The 27,318-nt window shown below is 45.8% G+C and overlaps 1 protein-coding gene across 2 annotated transcripts in view; it reads right to left on the bottom strand.

Moving 5' to 3' along the window:
- The window catches only part of KANK4 (KN motif and ankyrin repeat domains 4), a 69,974-nt gene extending 42,999 nt beyond the window's left edge, over positions 1-26,975 (bottom strand). For both annotated transcript variants that reach the window (XM_070468058.1, XM_070468060.1), the window contains exon 1: positions 26,708-26,975. The gene's annotated coding sequence lies outside the window, so the exon portion shown is untranslated. The remainder of the gene's footprint in view (positions 1-26,707) is intronic.
- Positions 26,976-27,318: the final 343 nt, after the last annotated feature.

Raw genomic sequence — 27,318 nt, 5'->3', positions numbered from 1 at the left:
CACAAGAGTCAGACATGACTTAGCGACTAAACTACTAACTACTACTCTGTGCCTTAGCTGCCTCACTTGTAAAATAGGAATAGTAACACACTGTACACATCATGGATCTGTCAGGAGGATTAAATAAGATGGTCAACAACTTGGAGGCTGGTATATAGTCTGTGTTTAATAAATAATAAATATATTATCTATTAACATAACGATGCAAATTTAATTATGAATTTGATTTTGTATTTAAAATTTTATCATGTAACATTTAGAAAATACAGTGATACCCGATTTATAGTGATTACTGTAAATGGTTGTGCAAGATTCCACGGACTTAGGCCTTATTTTCCAAACCCACTTCCTCCTAGAGATCATTTCATCTCTAAGTTTAACCCTCCCTGCAATGCTACCCAGATCAGCCAGACTGTCAGACAGGCCTATGGGCAGCTCTCCAGGGAATACCCCAATTTCAGGTGCTGGAACCCAGCTGCCACATGTGGTGATGAATGGTTAAGAGCAAGGATTTCAAGGTAAGATAGACCAGGTTCAAATTCTGATTGTGTGATCTTGAGCAAATTTCCTTATTCAAGAAGAGCCCAGTTCAGTACACAGCTGGGAGAACCGTATGAGATAAGGTATATTTAAGTGCTTTTGCCAATGCTCAAGATTTAGTGAACACTCAATAAATGTTAGCTATGATTACTTTTTAAAACCCACAGTGTTTTAAGCAAGGAAAGGCCAGGAATTGCATTTATTTTATTTATCTCCCTACTCCTAACAGCTGGAACGGCAGGAACGCAACAAAAATGTGTTGAATTAATGAATAAATAAACAGATTAATGGATACATCATAGAGACTGCCAGAGCTGGAAAGGATTTTTTAATAGATTTATTTAGATATAATCTACATACCATACAATTTACCAATAAAAGCTATATAATAGCTGTAGCATACTCAGAGTTGTGGAAACATTGCCACAACCTAATATTTTTAATTGTGATAAAATACTGTTATTTAGTCGTTAAGTCATGTCTGACTCTTTTGGAACCCCATGGACTGTATGTAGCCCACCAGGCTCTTCTATTCATGGAATTCTCCAGGCAAGAATACTGGAGTGGGTTGCCATTTCCTTCTCCAGGGGATCTTTTCGACCCAGGGTTCAAACCCACATCTCCTGCGTTGGCAAGTGGATTCTTTACCACTTTAGCCACTAGGGGAGCCCATGGTAAAATATGTTGTGTGTGTGCTTAGTCACTCAGTTGTGTCTGACTCTTTGGGACTCCATGGACATACAGTCCATGGAATTCTCTAGGCCAGAAAACTGGAGTGGGTAGCCTTTCTCTTCTCCAGGGGATCTTCTCAACCCAGGGATCAAACCCAGGTCTCCCACATTACAGACGGATTCTTTACCAGATGACCCACAAGGGAAGCCCAAGGATACTGGAGTGGGTAGCCTATCCCTTCTCCAGCACATCTCCAACCCAGGAATCGAACTGGGGTCTCCTGCATTGCAGACAGATTCTTTACCAACTAAGTTATCAGGGAAGCCCAAAATATGTTAATACATACCATAAAATTTACTGTTTTAACCATCTGTAAATGTAGAATTCAGTGGCATTCACAATGCTCTGTAATCATCACTACTATCTATAACCCAAACTTTTTCATCATCTCCAACATGAAATCTATAACCTATTAAACAATAACTCCCCATTCCCTCTTGCTTCCAGCCCTGATAAGACCCATTCTACTTTCTGTCTCTATAAACTTGCCTATTCTAGGTACCTTCTGTAAGTGGAATTATGTAGTATTTGTCCTTCTATGTCTGGCTTATTTCATTTAGCATGTTTTCAAGGCCCATCCAAGTTGCAGCATATATCAGAATTTCATTTCTTTTGATGATCAAGTAATATTCCATCACATGTACATACCACACCTTGTTTATCCATTCATCTATCAGTTGACACTTGCGTTGTTTCCATCTTTTGGCTATTGTGAGTAATGCTGCCGTGAACACTGGTATACAAGTATTTGTTCAAGTTCCTGCTTTCATTTATTTTGGATATATACCTAGGAATGAAATTACTGGGTTATATGTTAATTCTTTGTTTAAATTTTGAGTAACTGCCAAAGTATTTCCAAAACAGCTACACCATTTTACATTCCCACCAGAAACACATAAAGGTTCCAGTTTCTCCATATCTTCACCAACATGTTTTTTTTTCAACTAAAAAAATCATTATAGGAATCCTAGTAAGTATAGTAGGTGTGTAGTGTTAACTCATTGTGGTTTTGATTTGTATTTCCCTAATGACTAATGATTATTGAGCATCTTTTCATGTCCTTATTGACCATTGGTATATCTTCATTGGAGAAATGTCTATTCCAAGTCCTTTGTCCATTTTTTAATTGGGTTGTTTGTTTTTGTTGTCAGAGTTCTTTATCACATATCTGGTAATGGGTTAGTATCACTAATATCATTAACCCATTATCAGATATGTGATTTGCAAATATTTTCTTCCATTCTGTAGGATGTCTTTTTGCTTTGTTGACAGTGTTCTTTGATGTAAAAAGGTTATAAAGTCCAATTTATCTATACAGTCTTTTGTTGCCTGTGCTTTGGTATCATGTCCAGGAAATTATTGCCAAATTCACTGCCATAGAAATTTTCCTCAATGTTTTCTTCTAAGAGCTATATAGTTTTAGCTCTTAAATTTAGGATTTTGAACCATTCTGAGGTCATTTTGAACCATTTTGAGGCTTAAGATAAAGGTTTTAATCTTAGGAATTTGAATATTCAAACATTCCCAGGACTCATTATTGAAAAGTCCACAATCAAATTTTAGAACATTTTCATTACCCTCAAAGGAAATTTCATACATGGGATTTCATTTTTATATGGAATTAGGAACATAATGAATTATTGAGAATTAATAAACCTTGGCATTCATACATGAAAATTAGTTTATTAGAAGAGTTTACTGACAATATTAATTCTCTGTTCTACAAAAGAGTATGACCTCCATCCATCAGTAAACAATACTGCAGAACTAGGGTGTACACGTGCAGGCAAAGAGCTGGAAATCCTGCAGTTTTCAGGAAGGGTGCTTTGTTCTTACTGCAAAAGATATTTGCCGTGTTTTTTTTGCCTACCCAGCACCATGTGAACACCCTTCCTATGTCTGGGTTGTTTCCTTCCTTAGGAGTTCCACGTCTTCAAGGTAGAACACAGAATTTACAGTGCCAGCCTCTTTTACAGCTAGGAGCCCATTGTGAGACCTGCGCTCAACATGCAGAGGCACCCAGGCCAGGCCTCAGCTTAGAAGAAAGTGCCCTGGAAAATCAAGGGCTGAAGGCAAGCAGTTCTGGGGAGGGTGGCGGAGTGACTTGACATCCTCTAATAAATTCCTCTTTGACGTAAACTTGCTAGAATCAGTTCTCTTGTTTGCAACTGTGACCCTTGACTGCTATAATGAGGCATCAGCGTTGGCTGGGTTTTTAATTGTTCTATTCCATTAATTTACATTACTTGGAGAATTGCTCTTCAGAGTTCCTGCTGATTGTTTTGTCCTGAGGATTTACTGCATGACCATGTCGATGATTTTTCTCTTCCCCCTTGTCCTTTATTACCAAATTCTTTCTCACCCAAAAGTGAGAATCAGCGGGCTCAGTGGGCCACCAGGTTTTTTGCTTGGCCAAACTGGGCCACAATCCAAAGAGCTTGGAACCACAACTGGGAGTAAATCAAGGAATTCAGCCTCATCTCCTCCCTCCTGGGTCCCTTCAGTGAAAGCATCCTAAGAGTAAGCACATGTGCACCCTCTGCAGTAGGGTGCCCCTGAAATACCCTCTTTGGGCAGCCCCAACTCCCAGCATCACGGTCTTGATCAGGGTCCAGCGGAAGACTTCACAGGCATCAGGCTGGCTTCAGAACACGGCTGCAGGTGCAGACACTTGAGGGCTCGTGTGGGCTGCGGCATCTGCCTTCTAGGTTGGGAGGAAGATTTTTCTTGGCACAAGGAAGTCTGTTAAACAAAACTGAAACTGATAAGTCATCTCCAGATACCCAGGTGAAGCCAGAGATGTTTCCAAACTTTTCAGGCAAGTTGGAAGGCTTTTTATTATTATTTCACAAGGTCCCGCCTGGCCCTCTAGCTAACACAGTCACAAAAGGAGCGGGCACCTGTGATGTGGATCAGACAAGGGTGATGAGCATTTAACCTCAGTAGCATGTGGCTGAAGACAGGCTGGGCATCATTAAAGATGAACCAGAGAGAGGCAGTGAGAGAAGGGCTCAAGAAACTTCTATCGACCTCAACTTTCCTTGGTGATTGGTTCATTGCCAGTGCGCCACATGGCAATACAAAGTAAGGTTTTACGCTCTTCTGGTTTAGGTTTTGTTTTGATGTGTTTTGTTTTAAAGTCACTAAGGAAAGGTGTTTTCAGAACTGACATCCACTGTTTGTATCACCCCACAGCAGCTCAAAGGTGTCACAAAATGGTTACACATTGGGAGCATATGACAGGTAGAATTTCACTGAAAGTGAAAGTGTTAGTCGCTCAGTTGTGTCTGACTCTTTGAGACCCCATGGACTGCAGTCCACCAGGCTCCTCTGTCCAAGGAATTCTCTAGGCAAGAATACTGGAGTGGGTTGCCATTCCCTTCTCCAGGGGATCCTCCCAGCCCAGGGATTGAGTGTGGGTCTCCTGCATTGCAGGTGAATTCTTTACCATCTGAGCCAGCAGGGAAGCCCAGACTTCCATTCAGTTCAGATCAGCTCAGTCACTCAGTCATGACCGACCCTTTGCATGGACCACAGCACACCAGGCCTCCCTGTCCATCACCAACTCCCGGAGTTTACTCAAACTCACGTCCATTGAGTCAGTGATGCCACCCAACCACCTCATCCTCTGTCGTCCCCTTCTCCTCCCACCTTCAATCTTTCCCAGCATCAGGGTCTTTTCAAATGAGTCAGTTCTTCACATCAGGTGGCCAAAGTTTTGGAGTTTCACCTTCAGTATCAGTCCTTCCAACAAATATTCAAGACTGATTTCCTTTAGAATGGACTGATTGGACTTTGATTAGGTAACTCCAATTTAAAAAAAAAAAAAAACACAAAGATGTTCACATTTCTTCTTTCAGTCAGATTTTAGGGTTTTTTTTTTTTTCCCAATTGAGGCCCCTCTTTTATACTTTTGGGTCTCCTTTAGGGCACTAGCTCAGAGCAATGCAGGTGGTGGAGTGTGCAATTAGTCCTTCTGATGATCTACTGTTGTCTGCACCTGAAGGTGAGACACACAACACAGGACCTTGGACCTATCTGCATTTACTAATGGGGAAAATGCAGCTCAAGGAGTTGCCCATACCACACAGCAAGGCCAAGGTCAGATTCTGCCTCCTAGCCTCCTGCTTTCCTTTATAAACCTCGTGCTAATAGCCCTGGTCTGCAGTGTAGCATTGTAGGACACCACATTGATGGTTTCTTTGAAAACAAACAATGTGGCTGGTGTCCCCAGTTTAAACAGAGGATAATGCACCGATGTGGGTAAATTGAGCAGGTGAACGGCTCTTACTCCTATTGGTGACCTTTGCTTACAGCCTCTGGGCTCAGGCAAAGTGTGATGCACAGCAATGGAAATAGTTGCCACTGGCAATTAGGCACATCTTGTGTACTGGGTCCTCGAACCATCCTCATTCAGCCCTGGAATGGTACTAGCTCAACTCCCCTGTAAATGAAGTAAAGATGGCCACCTCATGGCCCGGCCTCAGCTCGGGACGTATTCAAAGAAACAGCAGTTAAGTAGAAAAAAAACAAATTGGAGGCAGTCCAAAGCTTCACTGCAGTCTCTAGAGAAAACATGAAAGGGGAAGTGCATTCTTAGCACAAAGCCAAAGTCTTAAAGTTTTTCTTTCCTGTCTCTGCTGTTCTCAGTATCTATTTCCAGCGAAGCAACTGCTCTAGCAGCCGTGTGCTCTGTTCCCCAGCATCCCTTAGCAAACTCTCCACCTGGCTCTTCCCTCCCTCCCCTCCCTCACCTCTGGCATCCACTCTCCCATCCTCTACCATCTCTCTCTCTCCTTGTCACAGTCCTAATATTGGCTCCATTTGTCCAGAGATTCTCATCACTGGATGACCCCAGTTGGCATAATAATGGAGGGGCAAGAGCCAAGCAAGCTATGCCAGAAGTTTTCTTAGAAGGGAATTACTTGAAGGCTCTATGGGCAAAGAAGCTTTGAATACTCATGCATTTACATTCTTAATTCCCTGTCACATCCATTTTACAGATTCAAAAACTGAGGCATCATCATCATAATAATCACTACTCCTATTGTTATAATAATAAAATTATTGTTAGCCAGACACTGTCCAATGTTGTACAATGATAATGTTCAATTTCACAATGACCATATTTGGTAGGTGCTATTATATCCTTTTCACAAATGATAGGCTCAGAACATAAAGCTAGTAAGCTGCAGGTTGGAATTCAAATTGAGGTATGTCTCACTTTAGAGACGAAGCTCTTAACCGCAGTGTTCTCTGCCTTTCAGGTTTTAGTTCTACAGTTGTCTGTGAAGTGAGTTGCCGGTGGAGTCAGAATAGAAAGAGAAGGAACAAGACAGGATTTAGCAAAGGAACGAATTTACCGTTTAATTCCATCACCACTCATACTCATTAAATATTGGATGATTATTAACATATAAACAACATTTGGGGGACATGCAATAGGTCTATAAATAAGATGCATGTATTTGCAAAGGAATAGACTAAGAAATGCAGTGACTTTCTGCTTAACTTAAAATTATTTAATCAATACAATACAATTACTTTTCAAATAATCTTTGAAAGTTCCAAGGAGTCTTGAAACATTTAATTGCCATTTAATCAGATAGCAGCAGTCAAGTTACACAGATGTCAATTTTAGAGAAAATGCTGTTTGCATATCTATTGCTCTGTCAAAATTTCCATTACAAACATGTATTTTCAGAGTTTTAGGTTACAAATTAATTTCCTTTTTGTTCACAAGGGTGGGGGTGATGTGGCTGCTGCAGGGCTCCACAGCTCCTGCCTCATATAACTCAGGAGAGAAATGCCCTTCCTGAGAGTGGAACGGTTCCCTCCAAAGCATTGGGATGCTGCTGCCAAAGACTCAGTGCAGGACCCAAGTCCAGCCCAGATTCCCTTTAATGCCTCCACATACATAAACCAGGAGCAGCCTTGGGCCAAGACGTGAGCCAGAAGTTTGCCTGGATCCTACTCACATCCACTACACCTATTGTGAGGAACCCACGAAGTGAAGGCAATAGATAAGAATGGAGCGAATACCCAGAGAAACCCATAAGTCAAAAAGACTCAGGCACTTTGCACCCCAATCTTCACTGCAGCACTATTTACCATAGTCAGGACATGGAAGCAATTGAAATGTTCATCCAGAGAGGAACAGATAAAGATGTGGTACATATATACAATGGAATATTACTCCACCTTCAAAAGGGATGAAATTGAGTCATTTGCAGAGACACGGATGGACCTAGTCTGTACAGAGTGAAGCAAGTCAGAAAAACAAGAATCATATATTAACACACATGTATGTGGAATATAGAAAAATGGTATAGATAGTTTTATTTCCAAAGAAAAAGAGACACAGACATAGAGAACAAACATATGAATTCCAAGGGAGAAGTGGGGGGGGGGGGGGTGGTGAGATGAACTGGCGTATTGGGACCAGTGTATATACACTATCAATATTATGTATAAAATAGATAACCAGTGAGAATCTACTGTATAGCACAGTGAACTCTACCCAATGTTCCATGACCTAAATGGGAAGGAAATCCGAAAGGGAAGCAATTTGTGTGTACATGTGGCCGATTCACTGTGCTGTACAGGAGAAACTGGCATAGCATTGCCAAGCAACTGTATTCCAATAAAAAAAAATTTTTTTAAGACATGAACAAACAATGAATACAAAAATCAGGATCTCTGGGACAGAAATCAATGTTTTACAAGCCCTCCAGGTGGTCGTTAGGCACTCTATAGTTTGAGAAGTCCTGCTCTAACTTACTTTAAAAAAAAAAACACTTTGGGACTCAATTCAGTGCTTCTCAAACTGCATCACGCACATCCAACACCGATAGATCTTAATAAAATGCAGATGCTGAGTCATTGTGGGTGGGGTAGGGCCTGAGAGTCTGCATTTCCAACACGCTCTCAAAAGATGCTGATGCTGCAGATCCCAGCACCAAGAAGCCAGCCTGTGATGGGCGTCTGTCTGCTTGGGAAGGGATGGGAAGGGATCCAACAGACCTCGGCACCATTCTTCGCTTCATGCTTGCAAGTTGTGTGACCTTGGCCATGTCACTCTATCTCAGAGCCAGTTTCCTCGGCTGTGAAAGGCCACAGAAAGTAACACACTCCTTAGAGGCTGATGGTCTGATGGCGACGTGGCTGGACTTAACACAGCATTAGCAGGCAGAAAACACTCCAACATAAGCCATGGTTGCTGTGGCGCCCAAGGGAAGGAAGGGACTAGTAAGTTCTCAGTAGTTGTTCCCTGTTTGGTTATTATTCACCGAGAGCTGCCATGTGGCAGGACAGGCCCTGTGCCAGCAGCACCATACCACTTCCTCCTCCCCGACGGCTCTGTGTACAAGGTCAGGTGTCGTTTGTCCTGTTCTGCAGATTAGGAAGCTGAAGTCCAGAGAGCCTGAGGAACTTGGTCCAGCTCAAAAAGACAGTGAGAGGCAGAACTAAGGCTAAATCAGGTCTTCCTGCTAAGTTTCTATGCCCAGACTGAGTCATGGTTCTGTCCACACCTGCCTGCAAGGCCTAAATGGAGGGAAGAGTGGTGAGCTGAAATCATGTACCTCTAGGGGGTGATACTATGCAGGACTAGGTGGCAGAGTGGGCAGACAGGCAGGGCAGACAGAATCCTCGAAATGGGAGTGATGAGCTGCAGAGGGACATCAGGCCCCAGAGAAGGAGCGGGGCTGGGCTTCACAAGGATGTGGACACCCAGCAATCAGGAACTTGCTTCCCAGGTGGCTGAGACAGTAAAGAATCTGCCTGCATTACAGGAGACCCAGGTTCAATCTCTGGGTCGGGAAGATCCCCTGGAGAAGGAAATGGCAACCCACTCCAGTATTCTTGCCTGGGAAATCCCACAGAGGAGCCTGAGGGCTACAGTCCATGGGGTTACAAGGAGTTAGACACGACTGAGCAACTAACACTTCACTTCAATCAGGAATAGAGCCTCAAAGGGATGAGGACTGTGTCTCCCATGCCCAGGACACAGATGACCCATCACCGTGCTCCCTGAAGATGTCAGAGTGACATGAATCAATCAATGGACGAATTAATATTTCAAAGGCAGCAACTGATTTGGAATTGGTAGACAGGATGTGTTAGAGTGGAGAGAGATTTTCACTTCTGGACTTTTCCCCTTTAAAAGGGGAGCAGTTCAAAATAGAACAACAGGAATATTTCCCTTGGAGGGCAGCCAGCGCACACAATGCCTCCTTTTCTTCCCAGGGCAGGAGGCGTTAGAGGCCCAGGCCCTGGGCGGGCGTGTGCAGCCCGGAGCCTGCCCGACATACTTACCCACTTGTGCTCTGGAGCACAAAGCCCCCTGCCTGCCAAGCCCAACACAAATGCCTCCTTCACCACAGCCCCCTGCTGGGTGTGGTGTCAGCAGCTGCCGCCTTTGAAAGTCCCCCTCCAGGGCTACAGTGAGGCTCTTGTGGTGGGGTGTCCCCACTACTGTGTGGAGACAGGAAGTCATGATGCTTTCTCAACCATCCAGTCTGCTTCGCAGGCCACGAGGCATGGAGTTAAACAGCCCAGCAGCTCGAGAGAAGGAAAGGGAAGCTTCCTGTTCAAACACCAGCCTCTATGAATGATGTTCAATTAGCCACTGATCAGAAACTATTCTAAAGGCCCAGGGCTAGGTTCTGTGGAGTCACTGATGAAGAAGACAGGGAATAAATACCCTTTAAGGAACTCATGGTTCAAAACAAGAGATGAAGACCTAAACAAAGACATATGGCGTCACAGCAGTGGGCAAAGGCATGATGGAGGACCACGAAAGCATCACAGTGTGGTATCTCAGCTGGGTTTTGAAGGATGAATAGAAGTTCACCAGGCAGGCTGGGAAAGCAGCCCTCTATCCCAGGGATGAAAACAGGTACAGTGGGCTTGAGGAATGACTAGTGCCCCGTGCCTAACGTGCAGGTGTGAGGGGCCCAGAAGGAAGAAGGCAGAGCTGGAGGTCAGCTCATTTCATTCTGTTAGAGAGTTGGAAACCTGCAAAGGGTCTTCTGCAGGGAAGAAACCAGATAAAGGCTGGGTTTGAGATACAACTCCAGCTACAGTGAGGGAGAGTGTGTGTCCCCGGAGCCTGGCCCATTAGTAGACAGTAAATATTTATAGAATGATTTCAAGAGGGAAGAGAGAGGAGCAAATGTGACGAGCAGGCTGGCCAGACTTCATGCTTTCCACTAACTGCTCCTTTTATGTATGTATTCTTTTTTCTTTTAAGAGAACAGCCGCTTTTCTTCTCCTTTATTGAACCATCACAAATGTATATAATCTGAGATTGCAGGCATAATTACATAATGTCTTATACTGCTGGCAGTTTCCTGAATGTTGGCTTGTCTTCAGAATAGTTTTGTCGACTCCTTGACAGCTGGGGCGATGTCTCTGGGCTCTCTCTGCACAGCCCACAGCATCCATCGTGTGCTGAGCACACAGTCAGCCCCTGGGAAGCAGAACCATGAAACGGATTCATGGAGCATAAGAGCAGGACAAGCTCTTGCAATTAACTGAAGCAACTCTCTCATTTTACAGCTGAGGAGCCTAAGATTTCAGAAAGGGAAACAGATAACCTCTTGGAAGATGTTTTCACTTTCCTATTTCTAGGCTCTGACACTTCACAGAAGGGGACTTGGTCTCAGTGATGGTTTTCAAGTGCTAACACTAAAGGTTAAGGCGCAGACTCGGAAATAAACCAGCGATGAGCCTGGATAACAGCAGGCAGAACAACAACACGCAAGCAACATAGGCACAGAAGGATGTGTTCTTCTAAGGATGAGTATCTACATACACAGTACACACTCACTTCTGAAAACAGCATAGCCCAGTGCTGGAACTGCTAGAGGCAGGAGAGTATAAAGATCAGGAATGTGGGCTTTAGAATAAGGCAGGCTTGAGTTCGATTCCCAGCTCTGCCACTTACCAGCACATGTTCAGCAAATTCCCTAAGCTCCGCTAGCCCCAGTGTCCACAAACAGAAAACAGAAAAACAAAAACAAAAGCAGATACCCGCAACTTCCTCCTTACAGGGTTGTACAGATGAGTTGGGATGAAGTATAGCAAATGCCTGGGCTTCCCAGGTGGCGTGAGTGGTAAAGAAGCTGCCTGTCAATGCAGAAGACGCTGGTTCAATCCCTGGGTCAGGAAGATCCACCTGAGAAGGGAATGGCCACCCCACTCCACTATTCTTGCCTGGAGAATCCCATGGACAGAGGAGCCTGGCTGGCTACAGTCCATGGGGTTGCAAAGAGTCAACACGACTGAAGCTACTTAACCATTTGTTAATGGTCCATTTGTTAACCTCCAAATGGTCCATTTGGAGGCTGGACCATTTGTCTTCAGGAACGAATGTGTCCACCTAGTGTGTTCACCCAAAGAGAAGGGTTTATCCTGCAAGGATGACCCAGCAGGCAGTAGAAAAGGTGGGTCTGGAGCAGGGGAGAAGCTTGAAGACGAGAGTGTAGATTCGAGAGTCATCCGTATTGGTATGATTGGTGTGATGGTTACAGAGGTGGTGGGAGTGAAGAGCAAAAGTGTGCAGGAGAGGAATGTGGGAAAAGTCCGGTGAGGAGCAGGGGAGAAAGAAGAACCAGTGTGGCTTGCATCCTAGAAACCCAAAGTTGCTGAGTCTTGAGAAAAGCCATGAGCTCAGTGTCAGCAAAGCAGGGGAAGGTGCCCGGAGTTGACAAGAGGGTAGAAGCAGCAGGTGGGGCTATTCTTCACTACTTCAGTGGAATGCAGGAGAGATAGGGCCGTGCCCAGAAGCACCCCACTACCCATCACAAAATAAGCATTCTTGGTTTAATAGTGAATGAAGCCTCATAACTACACCTGACAAAACCATAGCCACAAACTACATGTGGCTACTGAGCATTTGAAAAGTGGCTAGTCTGAACTAAAAAACTTTCCTGTAGCTCAAACAGTAAAGAATCTGCCTGCAATGAAGGAGACCCGTGTTCGATCCCTGGATTGGGAAGATCCTCTGTAGAAGGGAATGGCAATCCACTCCAGTATTCTTGCTTGGAGAATCCCATAGACAGAGAAGCCTGGAGGGCTACAGTTCATGGGGTCGCAAAGAGTTGGACATGACTGAGCAACTAGCACTTAACAGACTGAATTAAAATGTGATGTGAATGTAAAATGCACATTTAAGATGAGAAAACAAATGTAAATATCTCATTAATTTTTTGCTATTGATTACATATTAAAGTAAGTGAGGGTAAAATGTGCACTTAAGATGAGAAAACAAATGTAAAATATCTCATTAAATTTTCGCTATTGATTACATATTAAAGTAATGATATTTTGGATGTATTAGGTTAAATAAAAATATATTATTAAAATTAATGTCACCTGTTTCCTTTTTATTTTATTTAATATGCTACTAGCATATTTTAAATGTGACTTGCATTATATTTCTATTGGGAAGAGCTGGTCTATAAGGCTACTCTGATACTAAACACAGCTATATAGATGGAACCAGCCAGTACTCTCATTGAAGCAAATGAGGTTATCTGAAGATCTCTCTCAGCTATTCTCAGAAAGAATGGGAAACAGAACTGATAAGTTTTGATCTGTTGGATATGGGAATAGAGGGCCCAGGAGATGTGAGCTAAATTAGGAAAGGGATCCTCTGTGGAATGTGCAAGAGGATTTTATGGTGTGCTACTGACTGAGAAAAAAAAAGGGTCAAATACCCAAAATGAGACTGCATCAGGTTGGAAAAGCCCACAGACCTGCAAGTGACCACAACGGCCAGCCTCCCTTTCGGCATCCAGGCTCTGCACCAGGCTATTCTCAACCCGCCAGCTCCCGGCCTCCACTGACCTTGGGGTGACCTCCAAACCTGTCCCCTTCATCTGCTCTCACCAGTCCCTCCCAGTACACTAAGGCCCACAACTGCATGCATTCCAAAGAGTCTTCCCCACTGGCCAGGATGAGAGCACCTCCTGCAGCCCCCACCTTTCAGGAGCTTCCTGCCAACAATTAGACAAGCAGGCAACATGATACAGCACGACTAGCTTGGATTGCAAGCCAAGAAATCCCGATCTGTCCAATTTCTGCTGTGTGAGCTTGAGTCATGTCACAGCTCCTCTGGGCCTCCACTGCTTCATTTGTCACATTATACGGACCTAAATTTATTACTTGCCAGAGGGTTCATGAAATATTAGAAGTAAGAAGTCTTTGTTAATGATATGTTACACAAAGGAAAGAGAATATGGTAATCTAATGCTGGAAGGGGAAGGAGAGAAGTAGAAGAGAACCGAGTAGCAGGTATGCCATTTGCAAAGACAAGGTATGAATCCTCCTCGTACCAAGAGGGGCAGACTCTCCCCACTAGCAAGGACACCCCCACGAAGGGCAGGCGCAGGGCACAGCCTTCCTATCAGACATACCCTCCTACCAACATACCTGGCTGCAGGAATTTTCCTGCAGCTGAATAAATAAACATGAGTCCAGAGAAAACTTCCTAGACAAAACTGGAATGCATCTGCTAATGAACTGTTTGAGATTTTAATGTTACCCAGCACTGAAAAGAGGATTTTAAACTCCATTGAGAAAAGCTGTAATTCGCCCCAGATTCACCCTCATCTCTCCCAACCCCCCACCACTTCCCTCCCAAGGGGGTGAAGGGTGGAGAATGAGGAATCCAGGGAATGAAAGACATTTTCTCAATGGTGTAATGGGCTCTGGTGACCCAATATCCAATAAACTGTGCTGAGTACATTAGCATTCTATTTAACCCTCATTCGATTCTTGGAAGGAAGGAATTACTATCCCCATTATAGAGGAGAGGAGTGAGGTTCAGGGGAACACAGCAGGGGACTCAAAACTATCGCATGCTATCCAGTGGTCTTTTCCATTGCAGAGCTCTCCTTACATAGGCCTGGAGGTGATGTAATGACCTATAACATGCTCAAGAGAGAGGTTTAAGAGGAACACATAGCAGGACAGTATGTAAAAACCTTTTTATTAAAAATTTCTATCCAAATATCTGCGTGAGCATTTACCTAGATATATACAAGGACATACCTATAGCTCATATATAACCACATCCAAGTCTAGAACAATAGACCCCATGGACTGCAGCCTGCCAGGCTCCTCTGTCTGTGGAATTCTCCAGGCAAGAATACTGGAATGGATAGCCATTCCCTTCTCCAGGGGATCTTCCCAACCCAGGGATTGAACCTGGGTCTCCTGACTTGCAGGCAGATTCTTTCCCATCTAAGCCACCAGGGAAGCTTATACCTCATATATAGCCACATCCAAGTCTAGAACAATACACTCCAAATTCTCCCATATGTCCTAACCACCATTGTTTGACAGTTTATGGAGTTTTTTCCTTCGTATGGTTTTACGTTATTTCAAATGTTTACTACTAACTGGTATAATATTTTAAATAATTAATTAAAAAGCAAAGTCAGATATGACTGAGCAACTGAAAAATAACAACAATAACAGTAGAGTTTATTGAGCCTTTTAATTATAAAAACCACCCACTCACATACACACACTCCAAATATTATTCAAAAAATAGGAGAAATTTTTTCTTTTCCACTTTTTTTCTTTACCAATTTAAAAAACCACACAAATTTTACCTTATCCTTCAAGAGTCTAATTTTTTTAAGATTAAAATCAATAAAATAAGGTAGCAAATGTCTTAAAATGCAATAAATATTTGACAAGGACAAGCATTTTGGTGTCCTTCCCCAGCAAAGATAGAATTCGCCACGACTGAGAGGAGTGGGTACAATGGCTCACACCAGGGCCCCACTATCTCCATCTTTCCAGGGGTCCACTTCCACCCTTCACTTCCGAGAGCTTCCTTCTCAGGCCATCATGCATCAAGCATCGCATTTTCCCCACCTAACTGCTACTCCACAACCAAAATTTACCCAAGGAGGAGTAAAATTCATTCCCTAATCTAGTAAGGAACTACAACAGCTTAGCTTCTTTCTCTTTCCTTGTAATGCATTTTATTAGGAGCTTTCTGAACATACTGTTTGAAGACTGGAATGAGGGCGATTTCAAGCTAACTGGCCAGCGGGAGATGCCACCTGTGATTGAAGGCTGTCATCCTGAATGTCCACCACTCACCCTCCAGCTAGGTGCTGTCACGTGGGGCCAGTGTTGCCAGATCTGATTTTTTTTTTTTCCAAAAGAAGTCAGGAATGTGGATTTATGTAAAATCTGATCTTTTAAAGAAAAGGAATACTGTGCAGATCCAACAAAACTCACATGCAAACCAGATACCATCTATGTACCCACTGGTTAGAGATCAAACTTTTCCAGCCTCACCCTCAACTGCTCTGGCCCTGAAAAGTGCACCCACACCTCACCTTGTGCCTGAACACCCCCGTGTTTTGGCTCACCATGTACCAATTCATTAACATGCCCTTCTCTGCCTTCTCTAGCAGCATCCTTCCCATTCTTCAAGGATCTGCCTAGATTGTGCCAACTGTTGCCAATCTTAAATATCAATCTCAATTAATAATGCCCATCCTCCAAAATGCTACATCCTGCCATCGTATTTCCATCGACTCCAGCACTTAGAATGTTTTGCCTCTCATTGCCATTTTCCCCACATGGTAAAATCTTTCTGGTAAAAAAATAAAATAAATTGGAAGAAAGGAAGGACTTTTTTGATGTGTGCCAGCTATGACTTTGGTGCTATTCTCATTTTACAGGAGAGAGAACCAAAACTCAGTGAATCAGTGACTATCTTGAGCTCTCTGTACATCCTCTAGCTGTGCATCTTCTAGACTTCCTTCTGCTCCCTCTACACAAAATCTTACTCCTTCCTTCTCTATTTGGTAACTCCTACTCAGCCCTCAAGATGCTTTACCTACCAGCATCTTCCCTTCTCCACCCACCAGTCAGGAGGGGTTCCCGTCCCCCAAATTCTATGTACCAAGATCATCCTGTAAGAACATCCATCATGGCACTCATCAAACTGTCCTGCCATTAGCTAACTCTTTGTCTCTATTGAACTGGCAACTTCTTATCCAGCCTAGTACCTAGCCCAGGTACTTAGGGCTTCCCTAATAGCTCAGTTGGTAAAGAATCCACCTGCAATGCAGAAGACTCCGGTTCAATTCCTGGGTTGGGGAGATCCCCTGGAGAAGGGATAGGCTACCCACTCCAGTATTCTGGCCTGGAGAATCCTATGGACTCTATAGCCCAAGGGGTCACAAAGAGTCAGACATGACTGAGCACCTTTCACTTCACTTCACTTCACCTAGCCCAGAGCAGGTGATCAGTATTTATTGGATGGCTGGAAGGAAGGGAGGGAAGGAATGATGGAGGGAAGGAGGAAAAAGGGAAAGAGAATAAAAAGGATAGTAACATCCCATAGACCACCAACACATGGGAGCCGTAATGGTAGTTCACAACTGCAAGCCCCATTTCTGGGCTAGAATTGATGCTGGCTCTTTTGTGCTCTGCCTCAAAGCGGAAGACTCCCATTGCAGCCCCTTCTTTCCCACTGCCACAGTGGGGCAGGCAGGTGGCAAGGTGGCAGGTTGCTGCTTGGCTTCGGAGTCCCAAGAACCAGCATTCACCTCCACTTTTCAATCCTGTCCTCCAGCTCGAGGGAAAGCGATTTTCTGCATCAGCCAGGTTCTGCTTTGGAAGGATAATGGATTTGATGGATTGAGAGTGGGGATGAGTTTGATGGATTAAGAGTGGGGATGAGCCTTCCCCAGAAGCTGGCAGGAAAGCACACTGGAGAAGGCCAGTGCACGGGGAAGGGCTGACAATCCTCACTGCCCAGGGCAGACAAGGGGGAGAGGGCCATCTTTGTTCCCAGAACACTGGAAGTGTGGCGCCCTGCTCTGGGAGTTGCTGGGAGACTCCTGTGCCCCCCACCCATTCACCCCTCCTCATTCTCAGGCCAGGAGGCTGGGCCAAAGCTGCTTCTGCTCCTGGATCCTCTCCCTGCCCTAGCCGGAAGAGAACTATCCTGCTCTCCAGAGACACTGCAGAGAATCTCACCTGGGTTGATGTTCTCAGAAGCCCAACTGCCTCTCAAAGAAGCAGTTTATACCTCCCAGTGATACCCACTCAGTTTAAACCACCCTGTGAGACAAGAGGGGTAAGGAAATAAATTCACCTCTCCTCACCACCACTCCACCAAAGTCAAGTCACAGAGGGAGGCCAAGGATGCCACTCCTCCTGGGAATGCAAGACCTCAGAGAAATGCCTAGAAGGCAAAGGATCTTCTGATCCAGGGAGGGGAAAGGTCACAGGGTCCACCCTCTCCCAGGGGCCCTCCCATCCAGACTCCACATCCAGGCAGCTGGGGCAGAGGAAGCAGAGTCCCCCGGTTTCCCCTTTCTCCTCCATCTCCTCTCTAGTGACCCACCCAGAAGTTCCCCAAGCCCTCAGGGGCTTTCAACGCCACCTCCAGTTTAAGTGAGAGCCTTGAGCAGGCCTGGCATCCACAGGCAGCACTTTATCTCAGTAAATCCTCAATAAACCAATAAGGTAGGATCTTTTACCCTGTTTTAAAAGTAAGAAAATAAAGGTCAAAACCATTCTTATAATTAGAAAGGGGGAAAATATCTTAAAATGAAAGGAGACTACATTAAAACAAAATACTTTAAAAACCAAACAAATAAGAGCTGAAACTTTAGCTAGAGAACTAAACAGATAACCCTAACTGCTTAAAAAAACAAAACAAAACAACCTCCCTCCCCCAAATTTTATTGATTATGTGTCCAGGGCTTTAGGTGTACTATCTCATTTCATTCTTGGGGTAACCCCATAAGCAGTCTCTTATTGTCTCCATTTTACAGATAAGAAACTGAGGGCCAAGGAGAGTGTGACTTAACCAAAGCCCTGGGACATTCTGCTCCTCCAAGGGGCCACAGTAGTGGGGTAACTGGTTACCCTTCAGGGTAACATATTTGCATTTTAACAATAGCTCTCTGGAGAAGACAAAGTAATCCAAAGGAATGAAATGACTCTAATGCCAGGAATTTCGGGCCTCAGCTCTGCCAGTGGGCAGAGTTCTTAGAGCAAAAGCCTTTGGCACCACAAGGCATCACCCGAAGGCGGCCACCTACAGGCCCGGCTAACACGGGGCTCCATTCAGCAGCTGGCAAAGCCCAGGGCAAGGGTGTAGAATGGGAGAGAAGATGAGGTCAGAAGGCCAGGCCTGAGGCAGGGACTAGTGTGGGGCAAGTAAGCAACTGCAGAAGCAAATGATTCCAGGTGCTCCACAAATGTCCCCTCATCCCCAAAATATTAGCCTGCTTACCAGTATGGAAGGGCTTTCCTGGTGGCAATAGTGGTAAAGAATCTGTCTGCCAATGCAGGATACTTGAGACGTGGGTTCGATCCCTGGGTCGGGAAGATCCCCTGAAGAAGGGAATGGCAATCCACTCCAGTATTCTTTCATGGAGAATCCCAGTGACAGAGGAGCCTGGCAGGCTACAGTCAATAGGGTCACAAAGAGTCAGACACGACTGAAGCGACTAAGCACGCATGCCCACACACCACGGTGGAAGAGACACTTCTAGCATTAGTGTCAGGACCAGGCAGTGTGCTGGTGTAAAAGGTCTGTGTTCTCATTCCAGCTCAGGCCCACACTCCCGGGCCTGCAACCTGCCCACACCAGTCATCAGTATGAAAGCAGAGGGGCGTGGGCCAGGTAACCACTGAGGTTTCCTAAAGACCAGCTCTGGGTGATGGGACCCAGAACCAGAGTGAAGGATGGGAAATGGGATGCTGAAAAGGGGACTGAAGGACAACGTTCACTAGCTTTCATCAAGGCTCTACTGAAAAGGACTCTGCACCAGATGCTGCACCAAGGATGAGGAAGCGAGCATATACCCAAGTAACACTCAAGAATTCTCCACTAAGAGAAGCGATGCCTGTGGCCCACAGACCAGGTTTGGGGGTTTCAGGGAAGCCCTTCTAGAACAGCCGATATGTGAAGAAGATGGGGACAATGTCCCACTGTAAGCAGAGAGAGGAGGCACTTAGCCAAAAAGAAGCACTAGAGAGAAGACATGCAAATTTAGGAAGGGTACACAATTACCCCCATTTCACAGACAGGAAAACCAACAGTCGGCACAGTCAGAGCCAGGTGACAGAGCCAGAGTTGGAACACAGTTCTGCCTGACCCCACAGCTTTCCTCTTAACTTTTATTCTGTCCTCACTCCTGGAGCATGTGTGCCTGTGAGTGGATTCAGGGTGGAAAGTGGAAGGAAGGAGGTGTGAGAACGGGCAAGAGGCCAGAGGGAAGGGTGGGGAAGTCAGGAATGGATAGTAAGCACTTTCTTACCAAAACAAATTGGCACCATAGTTTTCCCAAACAGACTCTCCTATGGTTGCCTAGAGCGGTTTTTAAGGGCACAGGATTCTAGAATCAGGCAGATAAGTGCCAATCTCCAGGCTCCACCAGTTAATACCCCTGTGACCTAGAGCAAGTATTCAACTTCTTGGAGCCTCACTTTACTCATCAATACAATGGGAATGATAACAATTATCCTTTACCGAGTAGTTGGTAAAGATTAAATCACTGCTCTGTTTAAAGGGCTTGGCATCGTGTCTGGCACATGGTAAGCATTCAATAAAAGATAGCAAAAAAACCAACCACTATTCTAATGTTGCTCCTAGTGACCCTCCTCCCTCCAGGTTTCCTCCTCAAAATCAACATCTGGTCAGTCCTCCCACATCCTCATTGACTCCCTCCCTCCTCCATTCAGCCTTCTTCTATTCCTGCCATTTCAGAACCCACTTCAAAGCTATCTTTCCCACTGCTTCTCTTTCTTCCTACAATCCTAGCTTGCATTTGATTGAGTGATTCATCACTTAATCTACACAAGCTCCTTAACTTCTCAAGAACATAACTGTCCATTCTGTGACTGCTTCAATGGACAGGTTTGCATGGGATTCGTGATCAAAGCTCAGGTTGGTGGGTCTGCTAATAGGAATTACTGAACTACTTGCCCATGTGTGCCTGCAATTTGTAAATTCATCTTTGTATATATATTAAATCCTTCTACCCAAACCACAAATTATGTGCTTTTGCAAATTTGCCAAACTATTAAATGAAATTTACTGCTGCTCAAGAACGTCTTGTACTAATTAGACAGAGATAGATGGGTATATGAAAGGTTAAGGCAGGGGAGGGTGGGAAATTGGGAACTAAAGCTTACTGACTTTCCATGAGGGGGTGGTCTTAACCTTATTTTGTGCCACGGACTTCATTAGCATACTGACTAACCCTACTGGATCCTTTCTCAGAATGTTTTAAAATGTATAAAATAAAATACATAGCTTGACCACAAAGAAACCAATTAAAATGAAATATAACTATTAATTTTTACAAAATGAGTGTGCAATACAGTAGTATATGTTCTTTATTAATGCATTAAATAACAAGCTCTAGCAGCAGGTGTAATAACTGCTATAATTTCAAGGCTGCGATGAACATAAATCATAGTTCCAGATATCTGCAGCAGCTGAAAGGCGATATGAAAATATCTGTGATTTCTCCTGGTGACAATGTCACAGGTACTATAAATACTCTGCTTTGTTGCCTACATTCATCATCGAAGAAAATGCTAAATAAAGATGCCATATTTTTTCCCCATCCAAGTTCACAGACTCCTTTGAAGTCCACAGATGGGCCCCTTGAGGCTCTTAACCCCAAGTTAAGAATCTCTATTAGAGCCTTCATAACTCAATAGGTATCTGTACTGGGTATATCCCTGAGTTCCTGCTCGTTTTCATCTCCTTCTCAAAGGATCTTTACCCACACAGCCCTTCCTGCTTCAAAAGGTCAAGTTATGCACATATGACCCTCCTGTGGCCTCCCTTCCCAGCTGATGGGCCAAAGTTGACCAGAGACTTGCCTGGAAAGAAAGCCTTAGCTTTCACAGACTCAAGCTCAGAAAATAGGGTTCTCCCTGAAACTTGAACTCAGAGACAAAGGAGAGGATTGGGTGATAGAGAGAGGAGGGTGGGGGCGACGGATGCGGCGCAGGGGCTGAGTTGAGCCAATGGCACTCAGAGTGAAGGCCAGTGACCAACAGCACCAGGGGAATAACCTCAAACTCAGAACCTCACCCCCCACACCACCCCCCCAACACCTCCTTCCAGGCCTCTGCTTAGACATCATACTGCATTTCATGGTTCCTCACTCTTTTCATTAGAACCAGCTTAAGGGAATCTCTTTTCTGTATCAGAATAGCCCTGAGTCAGTATCATCAACAGCAAATACAGATGAGGAAGCTGAAATTCAGTCAACAGGAGTCACTTGCTTGGGCCCACAGGGCTAGTAATCCTTTTCTGAGGAAGAGAGAGGTGATAGCCTTTATTATTTATCTATTTAAAATCTCGCAAATGATAAATGAAAACAATCTCTTAAAAAACATAGCCATTATTGCTGAAATGTCCTTCTGCTACACATCTGTACTGCCCTAAGAAGGACAGACCCTGACCCCAGTAGGCCCTACTCAGCCACCACCCAGCTTGAAGTTCTTGTCTTTTAAACCTTTCCCCAGTTGTAGGATGGCTATATTTCCAAGGCAGATGACAGTGGGGTGTTAAGGACCAGCCAATGAAGACAGCACCTGGAAACACTCAGCCCTGCTGTCTGGTGCCCTGCTATGAAAATCCAAATCGATTTCACTGAGAGCCGGCATCTCTGGCTTCTGGGCAGAAACCAAGCTGTGAAGGAGAACGGGCACCAAAGGCTGCTCTTTTATCTTTGCATGGGGCAAATGTTCCCCAGTGTCATAATTCTCTCTCCCTTGTCCCTTGACCTCAAAGCAATAAGCTAGAAATACATAAACATACCAAAAGAGACACCAAAGTTCCTTCCACACAATGGAGGGAAAGCCACAGTAACATAAAAAAAGACATATATACATACATAATCCCCAGCCAATAAATTTTATTTACTTTGGGGGAAACATGGGGTGGGGAAAGAGAATCAGGAAATCAGGATTTGTGTCTTTTCCCACAGTGCCTCTATCCCCAGAAAGCTAAGTGAGGGGCAAGCCCCAGGTCCCAGAGGCCCAGCAAGGTAGTGAGGCATTCCTTTTGAAAGCAGACTTCTTTCCTTTGGAGAAGGAACCTTCAGCCATCTTCTTCAGACACCACCAGTCTGTAACTGCATGCGCATCACATTAAGCATCTACTTGAAATCTTAGGAAACTGTGACAATCCTATTTTCATTGGGAAGGCACTTCTTCCCTTTAATCGTACTTTGAAATATTATCCATGTAGACTGGAAACTTCACAGAAAGGCTTATTATTATTTATCTAAAGCTAGTCTAAACAGTCTAAACTCTGGGTCTGGATGATTAGCATTCTGAAGCACAGAGAGGTTATCAGTGCAGTTGAAAATCACAGAGCTGTAAATCAGTAGAGCAGTAGATCGAGGCTCCAGTCCTGGAGCTTCCCACATACTCTGCGACAGAAAGTTTGTATCTTCCCACATACTGCTCCTATCTCACATACAGAAGTGAGTGTATCTGCCATTCAATATGTGATAACTGTATCCACACAGCTGCCCAGAGATTAGCAAGAAAAGACTGTTATCAAACCCATCTCACAGTTAAGAAAACTTAGTAGCCCCAGAGATGACCTAACTTGCGTGAGACCAGAGTTTTAAAAGTGAACACATTCTTAGCTGCCCTAACTGTCCTCCTTACCACATGCCCTGAGGAAAGGTTTGAATTAGAAGGGTTACCTCTTTCCCCAGCACCATCTATCACTGGCTCACCCTCCACAACCGTTCCTTATAAACTGCAGTCAACACAGTGCCTGGCACAATGCAGAGACTCGATGCAGTTTTGAAGAATGCATGAATTAGTGAATCATGAAGATCCTGATCTGCAGATAAGAAGGCATTACATGGGTGCAGATGCCTGAAGCACGTGTCTTGCTGCAGAAAGCAGGAGGCAGGCAGGCCAGAGCTCCAGTGGCAGCAAGAGAGAACCCCACTCCCTCCATGCCTTCCCCCAGCCAGCTGTATGGAGAAGAAGCCTTTGAAAAGATGGAGAGCTGGGCCCCTGATCGCAAGAGTCCTGTCCAAAGTGTTTCCAAACCTGGCCTACATGGCTCAATCCAGAGCCCAGAAGACAACTGTAGCGTACACGTGACCCTCCTCCAGCTAAAATAGATGTAATAACATTGCAGGCAGGGCAGTGAACAGGCCAGCAAGATGGCCCATCTGTCTTCCTAATTGTCAACTCTGCCCATAACAAGATTTGTCTCCCTGTCACACCTTAGGCTGCTACTGAACTAAAGCAAAACCAAGATATCCATCTTCCAGCTATGAGCAGCGGCCTTCACAAGGGGCCAGGGACAAAAAGAGGCTACTTGACTACAAGAAGCAGAGACAGCTGGAAGGGGCGCTGGCCTGAGAGTCAGGAGGTGGAGGGATGGAGGGATGACGGGGTGTGTGTGAAGACTGGATGGGGGTGTGTGTCCATACTTCTGACCAGCTACAGGTACTCAGGATGTTACTGGCCCTCAGTGGGCCTCCATTTCCTATAAAATCGAAGTTCAAAGTTCTGGAAAGTGGGGTCAATGAGGAGGGGAGGAGGGTTATGAATCACATGATGTTGTATGCAAGACATTTTAGGTTATACGCATTTGGAAGAGCAGATCCATAATTTGCATCAGAATCTCAAAGGTGTATGTAACATTCAACACCCACCTTCCATAAAAAGTTAAGAAATACTAGGCTAGATGGTTTCCATCCAATAAGCAGTTACTGGGCACCTTCTACGTGCCCTTCTCTGTCTTCAGTATTTGAGACACAAATATGACAGGAAAGTCCTGTCTTTACGAAGCTCAGAGCATTTTACTGCTCAATGTGACAGAAGCTTAAGAAACAAATAAGAGGGAGCATTTGACTCTGGTCGGGAAAAGGCCTTCAGAGTCCTGGGGGAATCCTAGGTTAAATGTTGATATTGAAAGTTGAGTGTGCGTTCACTGGGTGAACAAGTAGGAAGAGTATTTTATCAAAAGGGCAGCAACTGTTTCGGAAACTGAAGTATAATTGTGAGTAGGACAAAGAAGATGCTCACTGAGGGAAGAGGTGGGTGGAAGGAAAGATAGAAGCCAGAAATGAGGCTAGAGAGGCAAGGAGGGTCCAGATTCGGAAATGCCATATAAATCAACCTAAAAAACTTTACATTGTAGCCAATGAGTTCATTCTAGTTTTAAAAGTCTAGGATGAACTACCATGATCAGAATGAATCTTCATGAATTTTGGCAGAAGCCTTAGTCCTTTGTGAGCACAGTGAGTAACAGGGAACAGCTAGAGGAAAGAACTGCTGCCTCTTGGCAACCTGAGTGAGCATGGGCTGTCTGCAAAGGTGCCGGTTGTCAGTGCACGCATGACTCCCCCTCCATGACCCTTCCTTATAAATGGCAATCAGCACAGTGCCTGGCACAACTCAGAGACTCAATGCAGTTTTGATGAAGGCGTGAGTTAGTGAATTATTGAAGACCCTGATCTGCAGCGAAGAAGGCACTGCGCGGGCCCAGCTGCCTGAAGCACGTGTCTTGCTGCAGAAAGCAGGAGGCAGGCCGGCCAGAGCTCCAGTGGCAGCAAGAGAGAAGCCCACTCCCTCCATGCCTTTTCTGCACCGGCATGTCAGTCTCTTCCTCTCTCCCAGACTGGGCAACTCCAACCACTGGTGATTATAGCTGAGAAAGGAAGGTAGTGACTGGCCCAGGTGATGGGGTTCAGAAATAAAGCACATGCCCATTTGGCCCCAGGTCATCACTTGGTCAACAGTCTTTTAGCCCATCTAAAGGACTTCGCTACTTGCCTCAGGGCTCTCTCACATGCTGCTCCTTCTGCCAAGAAGGTCCTTTCCACCCTCTTCAAGCAGTTACGTCTTCTTCTTTTTCATGGGAATATAGTTGCTTTACAGTGTTATGTTACTTTCTGGGCTACAACCAAGTGAATCAGCTATATGTATACATACATTGTATCAGCCTTCCAAGTGAATGACTACAGTATGTATCACAGATTCTCATAGCACCTATCCTTTCCTTTCAACCAGTTCAGCACAGTTTCTAATTCTATATTTATTTGAGTGATTTTATTCTTGGCTCTGGACCGCAAGCTCCATGAGACCAGACATTTCTGTATCTTACTTCCTTGCCGGTGCCTGGCACAGAGCAAGTATATGTTGATTGAATTATAAACTGGTGTGGACCACGAGCCATTCCCCATTCTCACTGCCTTTAACATATCCCATAACTCACACTTTGGTCCAGTGAAGAGGAGGTTTGGAGAGGGGCAGGAAGATTGGACTTGAAAAGGCAATATCAGAGTGAACGTTGCCTCTGTTCCAAATGTAGCTCTGTGTTCTCCTGTGTCCTGTCTTGAAAGACTCTAAAAGAACCCACATTTGGTTTACCAAGGAGGATCCTTGGGAACCCTGTTTAAGATGCTTTCTCTCCAAGCCTCAATCGGTCACTGGCTGCATGCATCCGATCCTCCTCAAACCTACTTGGTCAACAAGATCTTGCCCTGCTTCAACGGGTCATCCCCCGGAAGGAGGACCGGTCTCCTTCCTCTGCCTCTCCTCCTCCTGACCCTCCAAGCCAGAACCCTAGGGCGTCTGACAACCAAAATCTATGGTTCGTGTAGCCCTGACAGACACTCAGGGCAAGTGCAAATTCAGACCTAGTGTAGGGGCCATGGGGCTCGACTTTCCAAGTCCCATGCTAAGCAACTGGCCACTCGGCAGGTTCAAAGTACTTGGGGTCAAAAGTTTGACCTTAAGGGCGAGGTGAGAGGGAGGGAATCTCACCAAGCGGAGTGCAGGCTGGGTTAAAGCGACCTCAGCGGGGCGGCGGCCAGCACATCCGGCTCCCCAAGAGGCCCCCTTGCCTCCACCCAAGGTCGCGGTCCTACAGGAGCGCTGGAAAGTTCAGCCAGGGGCCGAGGGGTACCAGGGCAGGAGACGGGGCCAGCTTTTGCGGAAGGGAGGCTAAGAGCTCGATTCCAGGTGCAAGAAGGAGCCGGCGGCAGGGCGCCCCAGTCCGGCACGCTGCATCCCTGACCGCAGGGCTCGAAGGCGCTGGGCGGGGGCTGCACCATCCGAGCCGCAAGGGCACCGCGGCCTCCCCCATCCCCATCGATCTCCGCGGTCCCCGACACAGGGGCGCGAGGAGCGGATGGGCGGAAGGCGAGTGGCGCCTGCCCTTGGACAGCCCCCTCCCCGCGCTGTCTCGGACCTCGGGCGGGGGCGCCTGGTTGGCCCAGGCTGCCGCAGCCTCTGCTTTAGGGGAGCGGGGGCTGCGGCGCCTACAAGGGACGAGGCGGGTGACAGAGACAGAGAGGGGCGGCCGAGCTCCAGGGCCAAGACCCGGGTCGCGCCGGGCCGGTACCGGCAGAGCCAGGGTGGCCGAGCGCCTTACCTTGAGCCGCGGGGAGTCCTGCGCGGGGCGCCGACTGTGCCTCGGGCTTCGGGGCGCACGCAGCCTCCGGCTGCACAGTCCCCGTCCCGGGCGCGCTCCCCTAGGCTGGCGCACCCTCGTCGTCCCGGGCGCTCACCACTTCGGACGCCCTCTCGCCGGCGGGCTTGGCCTGAGCCGGGGGCGCACACCCCGCGGGGCACACCCACCCGGGCCGCTGCGGGACTGGCCAGGCGCGGGCAGCCCAAGCTGCGCCCGGCGTCTCCGGCTGCCAGCACCACCCGAGTCCCCGCCTTCGCCAGGGGGAAAAAAAAAGACTCCTGACGCGGCGCGGGCTTTGGTGTGTAGGAAGGGGCGGCATTGCGAAACCGAGGGGAGGGTCTTAGCCTTGGGAAACTCAAAAAGCTTTTGGATGGAGTTTGGAAGAAAAACTTTTTGAAAGAAGACCCAAAAACTCCTAACCTGTGTATAACGCTTTGCAGATTTCCAAAGTGCTTTTATGTGTATTTATCTTAGTTCATCTAAACTACAACAGTAACTAACTGTTGGGGCATTTCTATCCTCTTAGGTTTGGGAAGACACCATCACACAGGGTAATCATTTGACCAAACCAG

The sequence above is a fragment of the Odocoileus virginianus genome, chromosome 5, assembly GCF_023699985.2.
Source record: "Odocoileus virginianus isolate 20LAN1187 ecotype Illinois chromosome 5, Ovbor_1.2, whole genome shotgun sequence".
NCBI lineage: Eukaryota > Metazoa > Chordata > Mammalia > Artiodactyla > Cervidae > Odocoileus > Odocoileus virginianus.
The sequence above is the reverse complement of the archived record's forward strand: the minus strand, read 5'-3'. Positions and strand labels throughout refer to the sequence as shown.